This window comes from Chrysoperla carnea, chromosome X, assembly GCF_905475395.1.
Source record: "Chrysoperla carnea chromosome X, inChrCarn1.1, whole genome shotgun sequence".
NCBI classification, from domain to species: domain Eukaryota; kingdom Metazoa; phylum Arthropoda; class Insecta; order Neuroptera; family Chrysopidae; genus Chrysoperla; species Chrysoperla carnea.
Window position 1 is genome coordinate 29,320,630 of NC_058342.1, and position 23,127 is coordinate 29,343,756.

At 31.0% G+C, this 23,127-nt stretch overlaps 1 protein-coding gene and 10 non-coding genes across 11 annotated transcripts in view; 5 read left to right on the top strand and 6 right to left on the bottom strand.

Annotated features, from left to right (window-relative positions):
- The window catches only part of LOC123303048, a 509,686-nt gene that overhangs the window by 228,983 nt on the left and 257,576 nt on the right, over positions 1 to 23,127 (bottom strand). The gene's annotated exons all lie outside the window — the stretch shown is intronic.
- Trnal-aag lies at positions 1,936 to 2,017 on the bottom strand. The gene has a single exon. It is a non-coding gene; the product is annotated as a tRNA-Leu (tRNA).
- Positions 5,267 to 5,348, top strand: Trnal-aag. Its single transcript has one exon. It is a non-coding gene; the product is annotated as a tRNA-Leu (tRNA).
- Trnal-aag lies at positions 7,215 to 7,296 on the top strand. Its single transcript has one exon. It is a non-coding gene; the product is annotated as a tRNA-Leu (tRNA).
- Trnag-acc lies at positions 19,126 to 19,196 on the bottom strand. The gene has a single exon. It is a non-coding gene; the product is annotated as a tRNA-Gly (tRNA).
- Trnag-gcc lies at positions 19,278 to 19,348 on the bottom strand. Its single transcript has one exon. It is a non-coding gene; the product is annotated as a tRNA-Gly (tRNA).
- On the bottom strand, positions 19,431 to 19,501 carry Trnag-gcc. Its single transcript has one exon. It is a non-coding gene; the product is annotated as a tRNA-Gly (tRNA).
- Positions 20,988 to 21,058, top strand: Trnag-gcc. Its single transcript has one exon. It is a non-coding gene; the product is annotated as a tRNA-Gly (tRNA).
- Trnag-gcc lies at positions 21,140 to 21,210 on the top strand. Its single transcript has one exon. It is a non-coding gene; the product is annotated as a tRNA-Gly (tRNA).
- Positions 21,293 to 21,363, top strand: Trnag-gcc. The gene has a single exon. It is a non-coding gene; the product is annotated as a tRNA-Gly (tRNA).
- Trnag-gcc lies at positions 22,202 to 22,272 on the bottom strand. Its single transcript has one exon. It is a non-coding gene; the product is annotated as a tRNA-Gly (tRNA).

Sequence of the window (23,127 nt, forward strand, 5' to 3'; positions counted from 1 at the left end):
TCTTTTCGTTTTTGAGCTACCGTGTTAACGGACAGACAAATGGAAATAGACTAATCAGGTTAATTTTATGAATATCTATAAAAAATTTGTTTGTAGAATCAATATTTCTAAGCGCTACAAATTTAGGATTAAACTTAACTTACTCTGATATATTTCATATATAGGGTACAAAAACTAAATAAAATCATTTTTGACAACAAGTTTTTAGGAAAAAGGCACCCATACAATGAAAGGGGGGGAAGAGGAATAGTAGAAAAAGAAATTTTAAGTTAAGACCCCCACACGATCTCCAAAAAAGCCACGGTTTTCACCACTATAAATCCGGGTTTATGACCTCCCAAAATTTAACTTTAGATCCACGCCTGTTTTCAGGTAAATTCATGGTAATTTCAAATCTTGTTTTAATTTTTACTTGCACCTACAATTCATTCTTTTTCCATTCTTCATAAAGCAACTTTCCCCCTTCTTTGCCATCGACTGGCGACGCCCTTAGCTAGGCAAGCGCAATAATACAGAGAATACTCAGAGCCTAAATGGGCGAGCGGTCTAAGGCGTTTGTCTTCGACTATTTGTCGATTTAGACTTAGGTTGCGGGTTCGAATCCAGGTAGCGACAGTGTGAACAATTTAAAATTAATGGGAGTGCAGAATTGATCACATTGTCGTCCCTTGAATAAGAACGAAGTAACCGCCTCCACCCACATCAAACTGTAATTGTAAATATGTTTTGTAATTAAATAAATAAAGATTAACAAATAATGATGTGGGTGGCCTCTGTTATAGGCATATATGTCAGAGAAACGGAGGTTAAACCCTATTATTATTATTAATAATAATACAGAGAATACTCGAAATAATTATGTGTATACTAATATTTGTCTGTATGTAAAATCGAAGTCTTCGATATCGAATATGTCACAAAATAAAGATGTAAGCTGTTCCATATATAGCTTTGTTTGTTACAACATTCAAGAAAGGAAGTAAGTATTTACAGGTACCAAAGACTAATAAGATATATCGAGTACAAACATTAGTACATGTAATGTAATGAATCAAAGAGGTACACATACGGCGCTAGTCGATACTTCGATAGTGTAGCAACATTATAAGTTGTAGTCGAACATCGACAAAGTTATGTTATATATTCGCAATTGGTTTTATGACAGCTTAACTGTATTGGAAATTGATCAAATAAATATTGATATAAGACATGCTAATGTTTTTATATTTAAAATTCTTTTTTTATTTTTTGTTATATTCGTGTTTGTAGTTATTGCTAATAATATATTCATATTGTCCGAAGTAATACGATTGGACGATCGTAATAATTACTCAATTGGTAGAGAAAAACTTGTATTACTTTTGAAAGTTTTTCCATTAATAACACTTAAAAATAAAAAATTTATAGAAACCCCTGACACATATTCAAGTGATCGATACATTTGTGACATCGTAGTTTTTTTTTAAAACAATTTAATTGACAATGTTTAAATATGTTTCAAGAAAATCTACTCAGCCAGCTTCGGATACGGAATCCTAAACTCGCACTTGAAACATAGCTAAGAACACTCTCGATCAAATTACCTAAAAAAACAAAATTGGTTCATCCACTTAGCAGCTATGATGTCACACGCAGACAAACGGATACAAAGGTACGTTAAACTTAAAACGTCCCTTGTTTTAGTCGGAAGTTTAAAGTTGAATTGATGTTCAAAATCGATGGTAGGATTTAAGGGGTTAAAAAAGGTAAAGCAGTAAAAATTTAAAAAAAAAAAAACCTTCTAATGAAGTATTATCTGAAATTATTTTATTGATTTTTTTTATTATTTCTGCAAGCTTTTATTAATTACACAGCTAAGCTTAAAAGTTTGTATAAGACTGTAAAATAAAAACTGTGGTCTATTTGTTATAACCATATTAAATGTAAAAATATTATTGGCAGCGGTGGGATTCGAACCCACGCCTCCGAAGAGACTGGTGCCTTAAACCAGCGCCTTAGACCGCTCGGCCACGCTACCGTCTTGACAAAGTATTTAGTCGGGACGTACGAGAACAAATAAACACGACTATCCATTCAAGTTTATTTATAAATGAGTCTAAATTTAGAACAACAGATAACACCACGCTCTGATGAAGTAAATCTATTATATCTGCAGACGTATGTGATTTAACAATCTTAGTAATTATTTCAGTTATATTTAAAAAATTTATCATTACAAAACTTATCAGATATTTTTACTGCAAGAAAATTTCGGCTTTCCATTTTTTAAATCCCTTTTTTCGCTTAATTACAACATATTTCAAAAAACACAAAATTGGGCTTAATTTGGCAAAAAGGTAAAGCTGTTGTGGACTTAGATAAGATAAATGATTTTACATTAATATTCAGTGATTGCGAAAAATCTTTTCGCAATCCCTACGAAAAATTAAAAAAAACCATTAAATTTGTTTCCACGAATTTACTAATTTAAACGAAAAATACGAAAGCCGCTTTCGTTCAATTTTTTATTTAACGATTATCGAGATTTAGTCTAAAATCGCTTAAGCACAAGTCATATTTTACTCTTATCTAAAATTTTCCCCAACGGGCTGTGCTTTTGTACACACTATATTTGTATTCAAATAAATTTTTTACGGAACCCTAGAATTGAAATATAATTGATTAAAAAACAACCAAGCAATAATTCCCACAAATTATATCACTTTTCTTTTTGAAGAAAAACATAGTTGTCAACTATTGTGACAAATGACATCAATTGTTTCGACGATGCAGTGGAATGATGTTTAAATACCCTTCTATTCGGTTCAAATGAATATAACATTAACAAAGACATTTTGGTCGTGAATAAGAGTTGGTCACACCTTTTTCCTAACGAGAGATTGTGTTCATTGATATCACATCTTAATACCTATATAACACAGCAAATTTGGTACTTTATACCCCTTGGGGGTACAAATATTGTATGGTTAATTTAGACATACAAATTTTTTTTTTCTTAGTAGAATACCGGGGGTCCCAGGCAACCGTACCACTCTACTTTTTCGAAGGGTTGTAATTTTATCCAACTATATATTGTATATTTTTCGAAATTCTATCCAACAAAACCCAAAATGCCCCTATCCACTACCCTCTGTTAGGGGTAGGAGGTGTAACTACAAAAACTTGTATAGAAACCCTTATTTTTGAGGGAGGTTTGGATTCTTCAAGGAAAAATAGGAAGATTTTAATTTTATAATTTTTTACAATTCTCCATAGATGGCGCTGCAATCGGAGAAAATAAAGAAATAATCAAAACTGTTTTCCGATTACAGCGCCTCTATGGCGGAATCGCAAAAAATGTTTAGGACAAAATCTTCATATTTTTTCATAAAGACTCTGAATCTGCAATAAAAAATAGAAGTATTACGGGTGGTCTGGGACACCCGGTATACTGTAACACAAATGGTTTGGTTATATTATATAAGTTTAATCGAAAATCATGAATCCCTTGCTTGTTATAATGGTTCAAAAATTATCTTGATGTGCTAAATTCACTTTTATTAGATTCTATGTATTCGGTGTGCTTGGTGGCTGAATATTGAGTGTATTCATTTTTTGTATGGGTTTTTTTATTCTTTGTCTGTTTTAATCTTACTAAATAATGGTTATTAGAAATAGTCCAAGCAAATAGATAGTGAAAAAATTTATTATTACTTTTCGTCTTATAACATAATTCAGCATCAAAATTAAAAAAATATATCAATCAATACATAGTATAAAACAAAGTCGCTTTTTCTGTCCCTATGTCCCTATGTCCCTTTGTATGCTCAAATCTTTGAAACTACGCAACGGATTTTGATGCGTTTTTTTTTAATAGATAGAGTGATTCAAGAGGAAGGTTTTTATGTACAATACATCCATATTATAGTAGAGTAAGGGGTTGAAATAGGGGTTGAAAGGGATATGCTTCAAAAACTAAAAAAGTTGTGCATCGATTAAGATCAAATATTGACACGATATACAACCAGCTTAAAAAATCTATTGTTTTTATCTAATTTTAACCTTCGGAGGGTAGAAAGGTGTAGCGAGAAAGTGGGAAGGAATTATCGAATATTTACAAAACTGTTATCCCACGCAACGAAATGTGGAGGGAGGGGTGCAAGTGGGGATGTTGCCCAGCAAAGCGGGTAGTTCACAGCTAGTATTTTTATAAATTTGTGTCCCCATTACCGTGCTCATACATTCTTAATTAGTCGGGCACAACAAGTTTTTTTGTTTTCAATAATTTATTTAAGTTTAAACTTTAATTTAAATAGTTTTTTTTTTAATTTCTTCCGATTAGTTTTGGAGAAATCAATGAAAACATATTATATTATCCATATACCGTTTTCCCACGAAACCAATGTTAAATATGTCTACTTTTGAAGTAATTTATTTATTTAAATAATGGGGCAACCCCCACCCCCCTAAAATTTCCGCATTGATTTAGACTTAGTTCAACTTCATATAACTTCATTGATTCGACCACTTTCATTTAGAAACTACTTGTTTCAGAATTTGAGTAACTGTAAGTCTTATTTGCTTGGAGTATAGCTTCCAGCTACAATTGTACTGAATATTTTAACCAATGCATAAAATGCTAATGAATATACACGACAAATGTATATACAGAATGTGGAAAAAATGCGAATACCTCAAAACTACCCGGAAAATAATAGTTAAAAGAAATTCAAAAGTTCAATAATTACACAGAAGTTGAAGAATCTAGGAATCTTCCACAAAATTTCACGTAGAATTATGTACACACGGTTCGAGGTAAAATTAAGTCGAAAAGTCGTGAAGATGGAATAATCGGTATATTTCAAAATAATCAAGTAGTAATAAAAAAAAATTCTTACACAGAAAGCATGTATACCTGTTTCGATATAAAATTTTGTGCTTGATTCATTTCTTTTTTCAAAAACAGGCGTTTCCATTTCTTTATTTTTCTAAACTGATGATTTTCCTTATAATTTTGGGATACCTTTATTTTTTTTACACCCTGTATGTATATATTTGTCTGTATATATTGATTATATAAGAGCAATATTTGTGTTTTAAAAATTTTTGAAAATTAAACTTAACATGGTGCTTGTTTATGTGTCTGTAAACTTTTTAGACACAGATATTGAATTAGATACTGATATTATCCGATGTTCTAAATTTAGATTCATTTATAAAGTCGTATGAAGCGACACACGCGTATATTTCATCTTATACGTTTTGTCACGAAGACACAAATCACCACGGTAGCGTGGGCGAGCGGTCTAAGGCGCTGGTTTAAGGCACCAGTCTCTTCGGAGGCGTGGGTTCGAATCCCACCGCTGCCAAAAATATTTTTATATTTAATATTATTTAAAAAAGTTATAATTTCTTTAAAAAATAACTTTTTGGAACTTGTCTGAACGTTAGCTGTGTAATGGATTTTTTTGAACATAGCGAAAGAATGACCGTTTAAGCTTGTTATCGTGATAACGAATAGAATAGGATTGATGATTTTATGAACATCACCAATTCATATACACTAAAATGTAGGAGGATATACACTGAAGATCAGTATTATATAATGTCATAGTAAAGCACAACAACTTTGATAGAGCAGCCCATTAAATTCCGTTACCCTAAGACATTATGAGATACTTATCTGCAGTTTATAAATATTGCCTTTATAAATAAAAACAACAAAATATTTGTTTTAGTATTCCCTATCCAATTAAATCAATTTACAATCAATTATTGTTTTATAATAGTCCCTTTTATATTTTAAAGTGCATCTACTACGTTTAATGAGTTTGATAGGTCTGTGAATTTTGCGCATAAAATGCGCTCTCACTTGTAAGCAGTAATGTTTACGAAAAAATGTTTCAAGCAAAAGTTGTTTATTTTTTTATAAGAAATATTTTTTAGGTTTGAACTTTTGTTCTATCTCTAACGGTTTACAAGATGGGTCCTACGGACCCAAGACCCAATTGACCCATGTTGCTCATTTACGAACTCGACCTCACTTTTTACGTCTTCAGCAAGCTATAAAAATTTCAGCTTGATATTTCCTTTCGTTTTTGAGTAATCGTGATGACAGACGGACGGATGACAGACGACAGATGACAGATGACAGATGACAGATGACAGACGACAGACAGTCAGCCGGAAATGGACTAATTAGGTGATTTTATGAACACCTATACCAAAATTTTGTTCATAGCATCAATATTCTTACGCATTACAAACTTGGGACTAAACTTAGTATACCTTGATATATTTCATATACATGGTATAAAAATATATTGTAAAAAATAATTAATCGCAATAAACACCCTATACATACACATAATCAGAAATAATTAACGATACGCAGTAAAGATGAAGAGAAGATGAATACCAGAAACAAATAAAATAATTCAGAACTCACCACTGCAACCAACGAAGCATGTGTTATTAAAACAAAGTCGACATCGACAACAAACATGTAATATTTGTCTTACAATGAATATCAACAATTATAAATTGAATAGAATCATTCAACCTTTGTTTTTATGCTCATACAGCTTAAACAACTTAAAAAACTTACACACATCATAATATGAGCTTCATGTGTTTTTTTTTTTTTTTTTAAATAAAAAAACATAATATTTGCTTCAGTAATTTTATAAAACGTTCGTTCGTATGATTATGATTATTAATGTATATTTTTTTCTTTAACAAATGAAAAGATACCATGAGAATAGGATGGATAATATAAATGGTATCTTTCTGGTCCTTCAAGCCGGATATAAGTGCCTCAAATATTATTTTTGGTTAATAAAACCTCCCCTCACACTTTCTTGAATTAGCACAAAGTCGGGCGATAGATGAGAATGTGAAGGTGATACTTGTAGTCAGTCCTTCGCCTGTCCTCGTCTCACTTTGCTCGACTATGCTAAAGAAGCTTTTCTTGTATCCGAGTTAAAGGCAACTCGAAGTACACAGGCGAGTATCTACTAGCTATACGCACAGAGAGCTACCAACAACTGCTACCTGTTCGAAGTCAAGCAAAGCTATGAGAAACTTGCAAAGTAAGGAACAAGAGTGTGATAATGAGTGCTTAACTTCGTCTAAATTTGGCGAGTAAACTCAGCGAAAATATTTACCGACAATCTGGTTGTTCTAAATTTAGATTCATTTATAAATTTTGTAACGACGACACTTTTATACATCACGGTAGCGTGGCCGAGCGGTCTAAGGCGCTGGTTTAAGGCACCAGTCTCTTCGGAGGCGTGGGTTCGAATCCCACCGCTGCCAATAATATTTTTACAATAAGAAACTTATATTTTTATAATAGCAATGAGAAACTTTCGAAGTAAGGAACGAGAATGTGATAGTGAGTGCTTCACTTCGTTTAACTTAAACGAGTAAACTCAGCTAGGATACTCAACGATAATCTGGATGATTGTTTTTCTAAAACAAATGAAAAGAAACTAAGAGTATAAAACGGTTAACTTAAATATTCTCTTGCTGATCCTTCGAGTCAGAGAAAAGGTTTTTTTTGTGTACTTGCCCTTTTTTAATTAAATATTGTTCCAAAATATTCAGTTTTTACTGATAATTTTTTTGAAAACTCATAATTTTTACAATGTTATTGTGAAATGTTATGTAAATATAAATATGTAAATATCTCTAACGCCTGAGAGGTGCAAAGTCCCGATAAGTTGTATATTGTTTTCTTACTAGATTAATTAAAAGGGAAACTATGATTGACGTAAAAATATTTAAAAGCAGACTGAAAATATACTCGCTGTACGTCAGTATTGTACCAAATGTGTAAGATGAAAAACAAACCTCTTTTACATACACTATGTTTTGTCAGTATAAAAATTCCTTTTGATATGATTGTTGCCTGTGTGTGAATGTTGAATAAATCTGAACTTATTCAGTCGCCAGTAAATTACCGGATGTTCGAAAGGTATAGTATACACATGTTTAGTGCGCCATTGATTAATTCTTTCGCCTTAAGTTTTTGAAATTGTGTACACGAATTTTGAATGCCGTCAGCCAATGGTTTATAGCTTGATTCTTACTAATCGGATGAATGCATACGACAGTTTAACACACAAAAAGTAATAAGGAACTAGAGATATTGAAAACTCTAGGAAATTATATATATTTTCAAATTCCATGCCAAACTGTGCCTCTTATTTCTTTATACATTGCTATTGCTTTAAGAGTTAAATTTAAAATGTATTTTGACTTATGACATTCTTTTGTTTTTAATAATATACAATTTAAATACTTGATTGTGAATAATTAGTTCATAGTATTTTTTCTTAAAAACATTTTAACTTGTTAGAAATACTTCATTAAGTTTTTGTTTAAAGAGGTTGTTTAATAATTTTAAAAATAAATTAAATTTAATTTTTGACAATTAAATATATTCATTTTTAGTTTTTTGTTTTCCCAATAGATGGCAGAGATATTTTATTAGTCTATGGTAAAAAATAAATGTACAAAAAGTAGTCATATGCGGGATTCAAGGATTAGTCCGTTTTCGTGACAAATGTATGTTTTTCTTCGTTAAGTAAGTAAGGTAAAGCATTAGTAGCAATATTCGGTGTTGCTTGGGTAAGTCTGCTTTTGAAAATTGATAATTGAAAGTTCTTTTGTCATGCAAAAATGTATTCTCACTTTGAACTTTCAAGTATTGTTATTTTTGACCCTCGAAATTCATCACTCTTTCTTACCAATTTCTAGTCTAAAAAGCGTGAAAAGAATTTTCATTTTCCCCCCTCCACCACTTCTTCTTTTCTGCACCAATATTTTTTAAAATTAGAGTGTTAGTTTCCATGACCACCGCATTTCAAACTTATCAATTTCCTATCAAAATTTTTATATATGTGGAAGTTAACAGTAATTTCCCTCATTGACCTACAATTTCATTTCCTCAAAGGTTATCTAATATTCAATAAATGAATACAAAAATAGCGGAAACTATAATAAAAAGTAATTTTGAAACATCTAGTATGTCATGTAAAATGTATGTAACTACGTATGAATAAGTATGACTTATATAAGGACCCTACAGGGCATATAAGGTTATGTGAAGGGTTAGTAGTGTAGTAGCAAAGAAGTCAATCTGGCAACATTGTGTGTGTGTGTGTGAGTGTGTTATGTGTCTTATGTTGTAACGTTCGCTAACACTTAGCACGCGACAATGACAACAACATCCTACTACAACTCTGTTGAATGTCAAAACTATTCTCTTCTTATGTTCGCTGTAACAGAATACAAAAGCATTGTGTTTTATTATTTACAATTCAGCTTTTATTTAAATGTACTGTGTCGGCCAGAAATGCATTCTGGTAATTAAATTATGATCATCTACCCAGAGAGAACAGGTTAAAACAAGTCAAAGGTTCTTATGAACCTAGCTTGAGAATAATGGGACTGTGTTTCAAATATAAGCTACTAGGTTTATGGTGCTAGCAGGTTAAGTGATCGAAAAGACTTCATGTCGACTGATTATACCTCAAAGAGGTCGTTATCGTCTTATAGCTAGAGCAGACAGAGGTAGGCCATCGACCTCATTCTCACTATGAAAGCGCCTACAATAGTCATAGATCACTATTAGATTCAAGTACTCAAGATGATTGATTCTTAACCTAGTTTCCTAAAAAAGATTATACTATATTGCTCATAAAGGCTCTTGGAAGGGCCTAATAAAGTCCTTGTTTTAGCTTCTGGCTATATCGGTTTCACCAATACTTTCCTCTCTCCACTAAATGTTTTCCTTCTTTAGGACGTATGCATTCAGGATTAGATGTTTAGTGACCTACGTGCAAGAGCTTTGATTCTAAAAATACCAGTTAGTGATTTTGGAGATGGAGAAGTACGAAGAAGTATGAAAACCTTTAGACAGGGTATTGAATAAGAAGTAAGGTTATGTTCCTTCGATGTACCAATATTAATCACACCTGTGCTTTTTGTTTCCTTTCTTCTTTTCTCCTTTTTTTCCTGAATTTCCAGCAGAAATAAATTGTCAGAAGTTTGTATAGTTCTGCAAAGAAAATTTGAAAACTTAAAATAAAAAGGTTTCGCTCTTAAAGTGTTATATTCCTATCTTTTTCTAATTCCTATACTGAGGGTAGTAGCAAGTTACACTTACAGTTCTCTCTCTGTTCTGTCGAACTGCACCAAAACTAATTAAGAAATGCACAAATCGGAAGTAGTATTGCATGTTAAAACAAGTCTGAATCATACAGTAAATGAAAAATCTTACTTACTAAGTTTTTTTTTTATCCGCGCAATGACTTTATTGGCTAGACATTTTTATTATAGGTGACTAAGATTATTTTACCCCAATTATCACTGTATACTATCGAAGGTTAAAATAATAACCATTTTAGAGGTATATACTCATGGTTATGGTTTAAGTTCAATTCGTGACATGTTCTTATAGACATCGTTTGTAATAATATCCTAGATAAGGTACAATTTTATTCAAATCATGCCCGTCAAAATTATGAATTTGTGTCTATTGATACCGATCCACAAGTCGTAATGTGAATTAATATGAAAAAAATGAAACGTATATTTAACGTATCTGATGTAGCACGCATCAATATTTTGTCTTTTGTTTGCAATTCTTTTTAATGTTTTGAAAGAAGTCTGGTGTGAAAATGCCTCATGACTTCTGTCTACAAAATAGGCAATCAAATATTCGAGTAAATCAGAGTGTACATACCCATCAGGTAGTACTTTTTTACCATGTATATATGTAATATATATCAAGGTATACTAAGTTTAGTCCCACGTTTCTAACGCTTCAAAATATTGATGCTACGAACAAAATATTGGTATAGATGGTCATAAAATCACCTAATTAGTCCATTTCCGGTTGTCTGCCTGTCTGTCGTCTGTCTTTCAAAACACGTCCTTTGGTACCTTTTATCTTTGACCGTTAAATTGTGTTAAGAAGATCACAAAGTATTTTGTACATAGAGGTCATAATAATCTTATTTTAGATCGTCTATGTCAGATTTTTTAAAGTTTTTATCGGGCTTTATTTAAAAATACAATAATTTTCTTTAATTGAGTTATATTTTTTTTTATATTTAATGTTACCATTTTTTAATTCTCAGCTTGTTGAATATAGCCAATTCTAGAAAAATTGTATGGTCCAAACAAACAAGCAAAAAAGCTATTCCTTTTCACGGATATTTGATTTGCAACTGCTTATCAGGAGTGCAAGGAAGGACAGGCGAGGAAAGAATGGCTCGCCAACAACAACAGAAAATGTTTTATATTGCCTATAAAAATCAGTAAATAATATCAGGAACAACACGAGACAGAAAATTTTAATTGAAGTGTTTTTTGTTTGAATATATAAACGAACGGACAACACATTCTTTGATACACGAATTTTCACTCCGATTACACAAGAAAATTACATGTTTATATTTCCATAACAGGAAAGGGTGGGGGAAGGGTTTTGCTGGTTTGATATATGAAGGTCATATGAGGTGTGTAATTTCATATAATATTTTTTGGATAAAGGATTGTATAATGAGTCCTTAGACACTAGCAAAATGTAAAGGGTCAGTACATGAATTGTTGTTTAATGACAATATGCATTTAGCAACATCGAAAATTATCACAAAAACTATTTAACTAGATGTGTGATGTAATACTGTTTTCAGTATTTCACGACACATGTTGTTATCTGAACTAAATATCGACAAAGACTCGATTATTGAGACAGTCTTGATTACACATACATACATGTCACACATATATAACTGATATAGCCATAAAATACATACTATACAATTTGCGCATAATTTACACTCTCACGGGAAAACAGTGATTTTTACGAAAAAATATTTCAATTTAAAGTTGTTTATTCATAAGAAACATTTTTTACATTTAAGCTTTTGTTCTATCTCTAACGGTTTACAAGATGGGTCGTACGGACCCAAGACCCAATTGACCTATGTTGCTTATTTACGAACTTGACCTTACTTTTTACGTCCTAGGCACGCTATCAAATTTCAGCTTGATTTCTCTTTTCGTTTTTGAGTAATCGCGATGACAGGCGGACCGCGGACGACAGACGGACATCGGACGGCAGACGGACAACCGGAAATGGACTAATTTGGTGACACCTATACCAAAATTTTGTTCATAGCGTCAATATTTTTAAGCGTTACAAACTTGGGACTAAACCTATATACGTGGTATAATAAATTATTAAAGTTGAAAATTTGATTAAAAATTTCAACCCTTAATCTACCCTGGCACGTACTTCCTTAAAAAGAAGTAGGAAAATATATATAAGAAGCAAATATAACCGTTAAGACCATGCAAAACATCTCAATCAAAATTATAATAAGTCGCAATAAAAACCTTTTCTAAAACAGAAATATATTGATATAAACTAGAACTCAAATATTATTTCCCAGAAAAAAATTTTTTAAATATAAAAACGACGTTTGTGATATTAAAATTTCATATCACGAATAATATAACAATTTCGAATATCGTTTTCTAAGATGTTCAAATATATTTCATTCTTGATACGTGCGGTATTTTAAAAACATAATGTGTATGGAGAGTGGGAAATGGAGAGGGGGGAATGGATGGTTATATGATGTTGATCGAATTACATGTATGTTGAACATTGACCGGGCATTAGATAAGACCCTTCTAATAACAATAAAGATAATTTAATATGCTTTTGTCTTCTAAACAAAACACCAATGTAACCGATTTTTCTTAGGATATGTATCTCCATTATGTATATAGGGTGTCCTAAAAACTACCGTAGGGGAAGAGCAGAACGACATAGAGGATGAAACTCTAAGAATTTTCTACTTTATAGTACAATAAAAGCTTGTCCCATAAAAGTATTTTTTATTAAATTTTTCTTTTTTCAAAATTATAAATGACTAGCTGTGAACTACCCGCTTTGCTGGGCAACATTCCCACTTTCACCCCTCCCCCCATATTCCATATCTTTTTCTAGGTTACTATCTATCACCTAACTAAATTTCATCAAAATCCATTCAGCCGTTTAGGCATGATAGAGCAAAACTCCCAGCAAAAACCATAAAAAAATCACTAACTCAATTCAGTTTTCTGCCTACTTCCTACCCCCTAAGAACGATGGCGTGATTATTTATAGCCTATGACCATTTCTAGGTTATCATCTATCACCATACCAAATTTCATCAAAATCCGTTCAGCCGTTTAGGCGTGAAAGAGTAACAGACAGACAGACAGACAGAGTTACTTTCGCATTTATAATCTTAGAGATTCATAAACTGTGAAGGAACTTTCTACATAGAATTACATAATTTATATCGCACTGCTCTTCCAATCTGGTAGTTTTGGACCCACTCTGTACACCAATATATGTTTCTATATTTTTATATCGGTTTGATTTTCTATTTCCGAATATAGTTTAGAAAAGGGTTGAACGAAGCAAAAAAGGTATAATATATATTACTTAAATAATATGTATGAGAAGGTAATACGTAGAACATTGGAAAATTTGTTTTTTTTTTCTTTTTACGGTGATAAAATGAAAAATAATATCATTGTTTATAGGTGTTACATGAATATATACAGCATTTGATGAATGCAGGCTGTGTTTTCGATCGAAATATACTAACCGCCACAGAATTTTGGTCATATAGAATTGTGAAAAAATGACCTTATTTCAAATATCGGATACCTTCGCGAAAAATGATCTGACTGGACAAAATAATTCATTCAAAGTTATACATCTTCAAATTTTTGAAAATTTAGTTCGAATGGCTATTTTTCTTCTCTACCGTTTTCTGTCGAGGATTGAAAGACGAAGTGAATTATTTAATGAAAATGAATGTTAGTGGAAAGCTTATTCTTTTCTCTAGAAAAAACGCTCTTCAGCATTGTCGCCGTACGAGCTTTTTTGATGTGATTTATTAACTTTCAAAGCGAAATTGATATCTTTTGACTTTAAATTGCTGTATCTTTTTATTTTATGCCTATAGCAAGAATCCAGTTGAAAAATTTAAGGCACTGCAATTTTAATAAGAATTTATTGTCTGGATTAAATTGTCTTTATAATTGCTTTCACAAATTTTCTGTGTGAAAGTAATATTGAGAAGTTTCTTAATAATATTTGAATACAACATTTTCAACTAGTTTTTTATTCATATAAATTTGATACTTCGTTACTTGTTCATCATTTGGCGACGTTTTGGGTCATTTATATTGTGTCATTTTGACGACGTCTGTAGATGACGAGTATGTCGGATTTAAATTCGAACTAGTCTGATTTATAAGAAATTAAAAATATGCAATGAGCATAATTAATACGTGTTTTCAACGGTATACCCGCCTCCTCCTAAAGTTTTCGAGAAATTCATCATATGATCAGTCCAAACTTGTTGCTAGGCGGTTTTAGGGATCGCTGAACATAAATAGCGTGACAGAATTGGTCTCAAAGGTACCTGGTGCAACATTTTTTTTTTTTTGTGAGATGTTAGTTATGTGTTTGATCAATTTTTCAACGAGTTTCATCTCTGATATTTATAATATTTTCGCATTTTTTTTTTTTTTAAACTACATATATTTGACAGGTAATGTTAAGAATAATGTTATCGAAGAAAAATGTATATTGTGTATAAAATGAAATTTTTCGTTGGTTATTACCAGATTTCTCCCCCCTCCATTTCCATCGCTATGTTTACGTATATAGATATTGATAACGGTTTTGGTAATATTATATAAATTTTTTTTTTTCATGTATTTATAAAAATTTTTTCATATTAAACTGATATATTAGGGTTGAATTTACCTTATTGAAATATATCTGTATCGATATTAAACGTGTACAAGTTTATATTCGACCGGCCTAGAAAAAGAATCTCTTTCGCCATTTCGAAATTTCAAGAACTTTTTCTAGAAATTTTATTTTTTTGTTTTGGAATCTACGTGTTTATTAAGTATGGCGGCCAATTATTAACACATAATTGTGTAAAATAATGAAAGCACTATCATTCATCACTTTCTACTCAGGGTATTTGAATAATTAAGTCGGTCAATTGTTTGTTTTCACTTGTAAAAATATATTTTTAAATAAAGTGAGCAAGCGGTTCCCGAATGAGTATCATAAAATGGACAATATTCTTTGTATAGATTCAATTGTAATTGAATAGCCCGCAATATCAGTTCATAAAATTATTCTTTTGAAGAGGCTTTGGAAGCCTTGATCTTTCGGGTTTAATTAAAGTAGTTCGGCCGTCACATGACTAATCAAGTTAGCAACTAATTTATATTCATTGCATTTAAATCTAAGTTGTGAATAAAATTGATTTTATGAATAAAAATAATATTTGTATCACGTAAATGTTTTTTAATGCAAAACGTTTGACGTTTAAACGTCAAAAACTAAAGTTTTTTTTTTATGTTTTCTTTTGAAAAGCACCTTAAGGTAATGTTTTTTTTTGCAGAATCTGTGATAAATTTTCTTCTTGATGAAAACTTTTTTGGAGCTCAATCATCAATTAATTTTTCCTAAGAAAAGAGGCCCCAAGACTGTGTTTATTATGATCAAGGGACTTCGAACTATAATGCACCGGAAAATAAATGAACATTCACCGTACCTGTGAAACAGCTGCATTACTTTAAATTAAAATAAACTAATTTATTTTAAAGTGAAATTAGTATTTGTTTTAAATCAAATTTCCCCATTAAATCCCAACAATCTTCCATATAGCCATAATTGTAAATACATGAAAGTTACCTTTTTATGTTGAAAAATCAATGTCAATACTACCTAGTGAGTAAAATTATTGCAAGACTAGCTAATTATAAATGTTGACATCTGCTACAGCTTTCAATCAATACGTGCATAATATGGTTTTCTGGCTAGTCGTATAATCTATAGCAATGTTTGTATTGAAATATTTATAACATTAAAAATGTCCAACTTTAATTAACATGAATGGAGAGATTGACTATAGCTTGAAACATGGGCGTCGCCACAGGACGCAGGTGGGGACAGTTGCTTCTCTCTAATGATTCACAAAACTAATTCAAAGTACTCACTTGCTTAGAAAGAGTAAAATTATACTGAATTCAAAATTTTAGTTTTCGGATGAGTTTAGTATGAAATTAAAATCTCTTCCCATTCTCCATAAAGCAACCTGCCCGCCTCTTTGCCATCGTCTGGCTACGCTCTTGGCTTGAAATATTTGTTCAAAAACATTCAATAAGCTCGCTTTAAATGAAGAGCAAAATTATTATTCTATTCTTTACGCATTTTTCAAAACATGATGGAATAAATAGTCAACAACTATGCTAGTTTTTGTTTCAAATAGTCATTCAAATTAATCATCATAGCATAAGGTATGTGCTACATTTTTATACCATGCATATGAAATATACCAAGGTATACTAAGTTTAGTCCCAAGTTTGTAACGCTTAAAAATATTGATGCTTTGAACAAAATTTTGGTAAAAGCTCATAAAATCACTTAATTAGTCCATTTCCGTTTGTCTGTCTGTCTGTCGTCTATCTGTCGTCTGTCTGTCGTCTATCTGTCGCCTGTCTGTCGTCTATCGTCTGGCGTCTGTCCGTCTGTCCGTCACATCACTATTACTCAAAAACGAAAAGAGATATGAAACGTACTAAGAACGTAAAAAGTGAGGTCGAGTTCATAAATGAGAACATAGATCAGTATGGTCTGGGGTCCGTAGGACCCATCTTGTAAACCGTTAGAGATAGAACAAAAGTTTAAATGTAAAAAATGTTTCTTATAAAAAACAAAACAACTTTTGTTTGAAACATTTTTTCACAAACATCACTGTCTATCCGTAAGAGCGCTAATTATGCTCAAATTGTATAGTATGTATTGTATGGGTATATCAGTTATATGTATATGTGTGACATGTATGTATGTGTAATGTGACAGAGTAATCAACACTGTTTATGCATTTTATTTCAACAATTTACTCAGTCAATGTTTGTTTTCACTTGTTTAATAAAAAATTGTTTTTAATATAGTTGAGTCAAAAATCACTGGACTTTTGTCTATGAATACTTTGTGCTCTTTTTTCTGACACTCTTTTGTTAAACCTTGGATATATTTCAGTAAAAAGATTCGAAGATATTAAAATAAAGTATTTTAAAAAGGGTCGATAATCCGTTTATAGTCATCGTAAAGGCTTTTATGAGAATATTGTAATAGAATTTTAAAAATATGAATGGTTCTTTTTTGGTAAAATATATGTTTTGTTTTCTATTTTTTTAAATGTATAATAGTCGTAATTATTCATTGAGTGTGTCAGAAAAGATGGCCGTGAAATATTGAATATTGACTATTTTTACAGAAATCTGTAATCTATGGTAATGTCAAATGACTACTTTTACAGAAATCTGTAATTTATGGTAATGTCAAATTACCAAAAATTAATTTTTATTTTATTTTTTTTTTTATTAATATATCTTTATAAATTATATCTCATGTGTTATTCTGAAGTATGAGCTATATTGCTCTACAGTTTCATTAAAAACCGTTCGCTAGTTTTAGCGTGAAAGCGTAACAAACAAACAAATATGCTTACTTTCGCATTTATAATATATAGAGATTTATATGAAAAAAACTAATTTCTACATGCTTAATTACTTACTATACATTTTTTCATTAAAAAAAATTATGAATAAAAAAATTACGGGAAAAACAGTTATTTTTAGATTGAAATATATAAATAGTTTTGTATGTAGAGATATTTTATAAAAATTTAAAAATAAAAACTTTTTAGTTGAGTTTTTATGATTTTTTTTTTTTTTAATAAATTCTATTATTTATTTATTTCCAGTAATTTTTTATTAAATTATTAATTCAACTTCATCATAATTGTGTTTCTAAAAGTTTTTTTATACCATGTATATATTAAATATAACATAGTATATTAAGTTTAGTCTTAAGTTTGTAAAGCTTAAAAATATTGATGCTACGAACAAAATATTCGTATAGGTGTTCATAAAATCCCGATTTGATTCTCAGACGATACAATTTCTCTTTTATTGCTTGAGCAATATAAATATTTCCCGGAAAAACTTAAAAATAAATTGTACCGTCCGGGAATCAAGGCTGGTGGATCACCCGCGTCTCAGAGAAAAAACCGGATTGATCTTAAATTATTGTAAATTAAACCTTGTTTAAAAATAAATGCAACAATTTGAGGAAAAATCAGTCCTTCCGACAAAAATGAAATTAGGGCAAAATTTTGTAGGATTTTCTAATTTTTCATCATGATCCAGTCGAAGTCGAAAACTTCAATTTAACATTGCCATTACGTTGCAAACAACATTTCAAAAAAAAACAAAAATACCTGTTTTGATGTAAAGTCCAATGTTTAATTTGATTGTCTACCCACTAAACCTGCCTAATCTGTCCACACGTAAATTAGAACATTCGATCAGTGGTGGTAAGTAGGTAAATTGTTATTCGAAAATACAATCATTTCTCGTATGAGTGATTAATTTTAAGATCAATTAATTATGAATTTATGTACACTAATATTAGCAAAAGCACATCCATATGTATTATATAGATATAAGTATTTAATACCTTAGGCTAAAGATACTTGTGCTCACGTCATACCGTTCGAATTCTATCTACATTCAACATTCTAGATGAACATACAGAACGGGCAAGCCAATAATTCTATGAGTATTTAGTAATTCTAATTATATTATCTACGATATAAATGAATTATAACGTTCTCGACCATGAAATTAGACCTAGTAACGTATGTAATTAGGATGTAAATAGAAAATTGGTTAGGTAACGTATGATCTAATACATTGTGTGGAAAATTTATTACTTTGCGTACAACGTTACATTTTTGTATTGGAAATGTAGTTAAGGAAGGACGAGTGGCAAGTCAATTTTAAAACTAAGGTAACTATGTCTAAATCAATTCTGCAAATTTTATATATTTTAATTAAGGTAGTACAGGCGAGCATTCTACCATTGAACCAACGATGCTGTGATTTTATCAGTTTGGAGCAAATAATTTGTGAAAAAACTACTTATTTTCAATCAACTATGACTTGAAAAATAATTTTAATAAAATAATTTGCATCGTCCGGGAATCGAACCCGTTCCGCCCGCGTGGTAGGCGAGCATTCTACCACTGAACCAACGATGCTGTGATTTAACATTTTGTAAAAGATAATTTGCGAAAACTTTTTCATTTATTTATAAAAAATTATGTCTTTATAAAATAAAATGCATCGTCCGGGAATCGAACCCGGACCGCCCGCGTGGCAGGCGAGCATTCTACCACTGAACCAACGATGCTGTGATTTAACATTTTGTAAAAGATAATTTGCGAAAACTTTTTCATTTATTTACAAAAAATTATGTCTTTATAAAATACAAATGCATCGTCCGGGAATCGAACCCGGGCCGCCCGCGTGGCAGGCGAGCATTCTACCACTGAACCAACGATGCTGTGCTACCTACACTCTATTCGTAAATTGAAGTCGTAAAATAATTTTAGCTGAGACTTGAACATAGCATTGTTAAGGACTTAGCCTTTTTACTACAGCGCTCACGTAACATGCATCTTTTCTGACACTGAGCGATGCTGTATTAAATATTTTCCATGCATTTCAAAGACTCATACATTGTTTTAATTACTCAAATGTAGGATCAAATAAAAGAACAAAGAAAAAACATCAATTTTAACAAAAGTTTTTCCTAGAATCTTTGTCTAAGATGATTTGACCTTAATTTTGTTATTTATTTTTTTCGGACAAACGAAGAACACTTTCTTAAATAATAATTTATAGGTAAAAAAGACATTTAATGATAATAATTATAATTTTGAGGTTTGATAATTGAGTACAATTATTATTTATGGCAACATTTTTTACGGTATTAAGACTTGTTATTTATGAGGTAATAACAATGTGATAAAAACTTTGTTCATTGGTCCGTAGGAAATTTACCTACCCTTCTTTTTTAATTTATTACACATGAATATTTACTTATAGTTCAAAGACGGTAGTTGAATTTTTACTAAACGTTGAGCGCCAGAATTGCCAATTTATATAAATAAATGGTAAATTGTAAATACATTTTGGAAAATGTAGTATTTATGTACAAATTGTAGTTCATTTTCAAACAAAAGATAATAACATTTTAGTATGGAGGTTCTATAATAAAAAGACATAGAGAAACAAAGATAGAAACAGACTTCTCTTAATAGTCCTTAAAACATCACGGGATTTCAACTTTTCATAATATTTTGCTGGACCAATTTAAAAAAAAATTTATTATTTTCATTCGAAGAGTCAAAAATTTAGAGAGTTACTTATATGCCGAGTTTTAAAGAAAATTAATTAAAAAAGCGAGAAGAAACGAGGTGTTGCCAAACCAACGCCTAGCCTCGTACCTTGTGAAACACTAAATTTAATCCACCCGATAGGCTTAATTACCTTAACATGTCTTACGAAACCTTATACAGTGTGGTTTTATGACACGTTTCCATGTTTTTGTATATGTGTGTTTAAACAGCTGTATGACGTTACTACTTGTTTTTAAATGTTTGGCTGTAAGTATACCAGAGTATATTCCTTGGTTCCTACAGGATATATTGTGTACGTATCGGATGTAGTATATCGGGTGTTTCGCTTAAAATAGTAATAATCAGCGATCCAACATTGGTGTGTAAACATAAAGACCAGTGTATCAGGTAAAAATGTACTGTCTTACTTCATGCATTTTGATAATAGTGCTTCGTTGGTGCAGTAACAGTTACCCGAGTTCTCGAAATCCATTCAACCAAAATTGTTGTATGGATTGAACTTATGAATTGAATTGAATCGCCCGGGTTCGATTCCCGGACGATGCATTTTGTTTTATAAAGACATAATTTTTTATAAATAAATGAAAAAGTTTTCGCAAATTATCTTTTACAAAATGTTAAATCACAGCATCGTTGGTTCAGTGGAAGAATGCTCGCCTGCCACGCGGGCGGCCCGGGTTCGATTCCCGGACGATGCATTTTATTTTATAAAGACATAATTTTTTTTAAATAAATAAAAAAGTTTTCGCAAATTATCTTTTACAAAATGTTAAATCACAGCATCGTTGGTTCAGTGGTAGAATGCTCGCCTGCCACGCGGGCGGCCCGGGTTCGATTCCCGGACGATGCATTTATATTTTATAAAGACATAATTTTTTATAAATAAATGAAAAAGTTTTCGCAAATTATCTTTTACAAATTATTACATCACAGCATCGTTGGTTCAGTGGTAGAATGCTCGCCTGCCACGCGGGCGGCCCGGGTTCGATTCCCGGACGATGCAAATTATTTTATTATAATTATTTTTAAGCGTCTTTTTGAACTGTAATTGAAATGAGTTTCAAGTTTTCCTCTTCTTACTAAAGCTTTTCCTAGCACGTTTTCGCTTTTATTTTTCGTTTCCAGTTTGGGTTATAACACACCTCTCAGGTGGAGATATAATCAAGTTACAGCTAGGCTTCTATGAAATCCACTCGTAATGGAAGTTTTTTTAATATGTTATCCAGTTTTAGTGGGTAAAAATCTATATGAAGCAGTTTAAAAATCCTGTGTGTTATTTAACGATCTTTAATGAAACACTCGATATAAATAGGTATAGTACGTATATACGTGTATATTTACAACAAAACCTTTTTCGATAGATAATGTTCTCACAGTAATATGTCCTACGGGTGTATTTGTTGTGCACAAAGGATTCCCGGTGACATTATTTAACGTGTCAAGATTGATGGTATTTTTTTTAAGTCTTGTAAAGATATTATGAAAAATACAACTGAAAACAATATTACTTTTGAAAATTTTCTCATATTTTTTTCTACATCGTTTCCGAAGAGGTGTTTTTTCTGTAGATCATTCTTAAAAGTATTTTAATGTTTTTTTACTCAAATATACTCAAGTGAAATTATATGCGCTCAAATTTTCTACATCATACTTAAGCCTTTTTTGGATATTGAAATAGTAAAGTATTTTTCTTGAAGAAATAAAACCCTTACCTCAACAATCTTCATAATGATAAAGGGAACCCGTGACTTAATAATTTTCTATGACTTAAGAGTTTGTAAAAGATAATTTTTGAATAAGCTTTGGTTTTTTTTTACAAATTTTGTTTTTATAAAATAAAATGCATCGTCCGGGAATCGAACCCTGGCCGCCCGCGTGGCAGGCGAGCATTCTACCACTGAACCAACGATGCTATGCTTAACGGGAGATAAAAAATTTTTAAAATCGACGAACACAATTCTTTAATTTTTTAAAAGAAATTGTTTGATAATTTTTTAAATAATTTAAATATGATTTTGATTTTGTTCATTTGTTTTAAATCTCCCAAAGTAAACAAAAATAGGCCTTCTTTATTAGCTTTATATTATCTATCATGTACAATAAATGCTTTTTTCAAACTTTGCCGGCGATGGTTAAATTTTTGTACGGAATTCTAAAAAACAATCTATCAATTAAGGAACATGAATTTCATGTACCACACTTTTTTTTTCTTCGAATATAATCGAATCAAATAAAATATACAGATTTCGAAGTAAATAAAATGACGCAATACAATATAATATGATTGATAGTTATTATTATTACGAAAAAAAAAAACAAAAGTTTTTCTTTTCTATACACAAACACACCACATACCTACATTGTTATATATATACAGGGTGATTAATGAAATACGGCATCAAAACAATTGTTAAGTAATGATTATTTCATGCATTACCATATGGGGTGTGGTATCACTTTAATTTAACTCTTCCGTTAGCTATAGAGGGTGTTATAATAATATTTTACATTTCTGAATTTACTTGATTCGTGAACAATTCTTAGATAATTTTGGACTTATATGAATACTGTTTCTCTTAAGAAAATCTACTTTTACTTGATAAAAACATTTCATTAATTATTATACATTGCTTAAACATACTATCGAAACACTGGTTGTAGTCACTTTCCGGGATTGCCTTCAGTTCCGTCTTCGCTGCGACTTGAATATTCTCTATCGTATCAAAACGGTGTCCCCGGAGCGGTCTTTTGAGAGTGCTGAACAGCC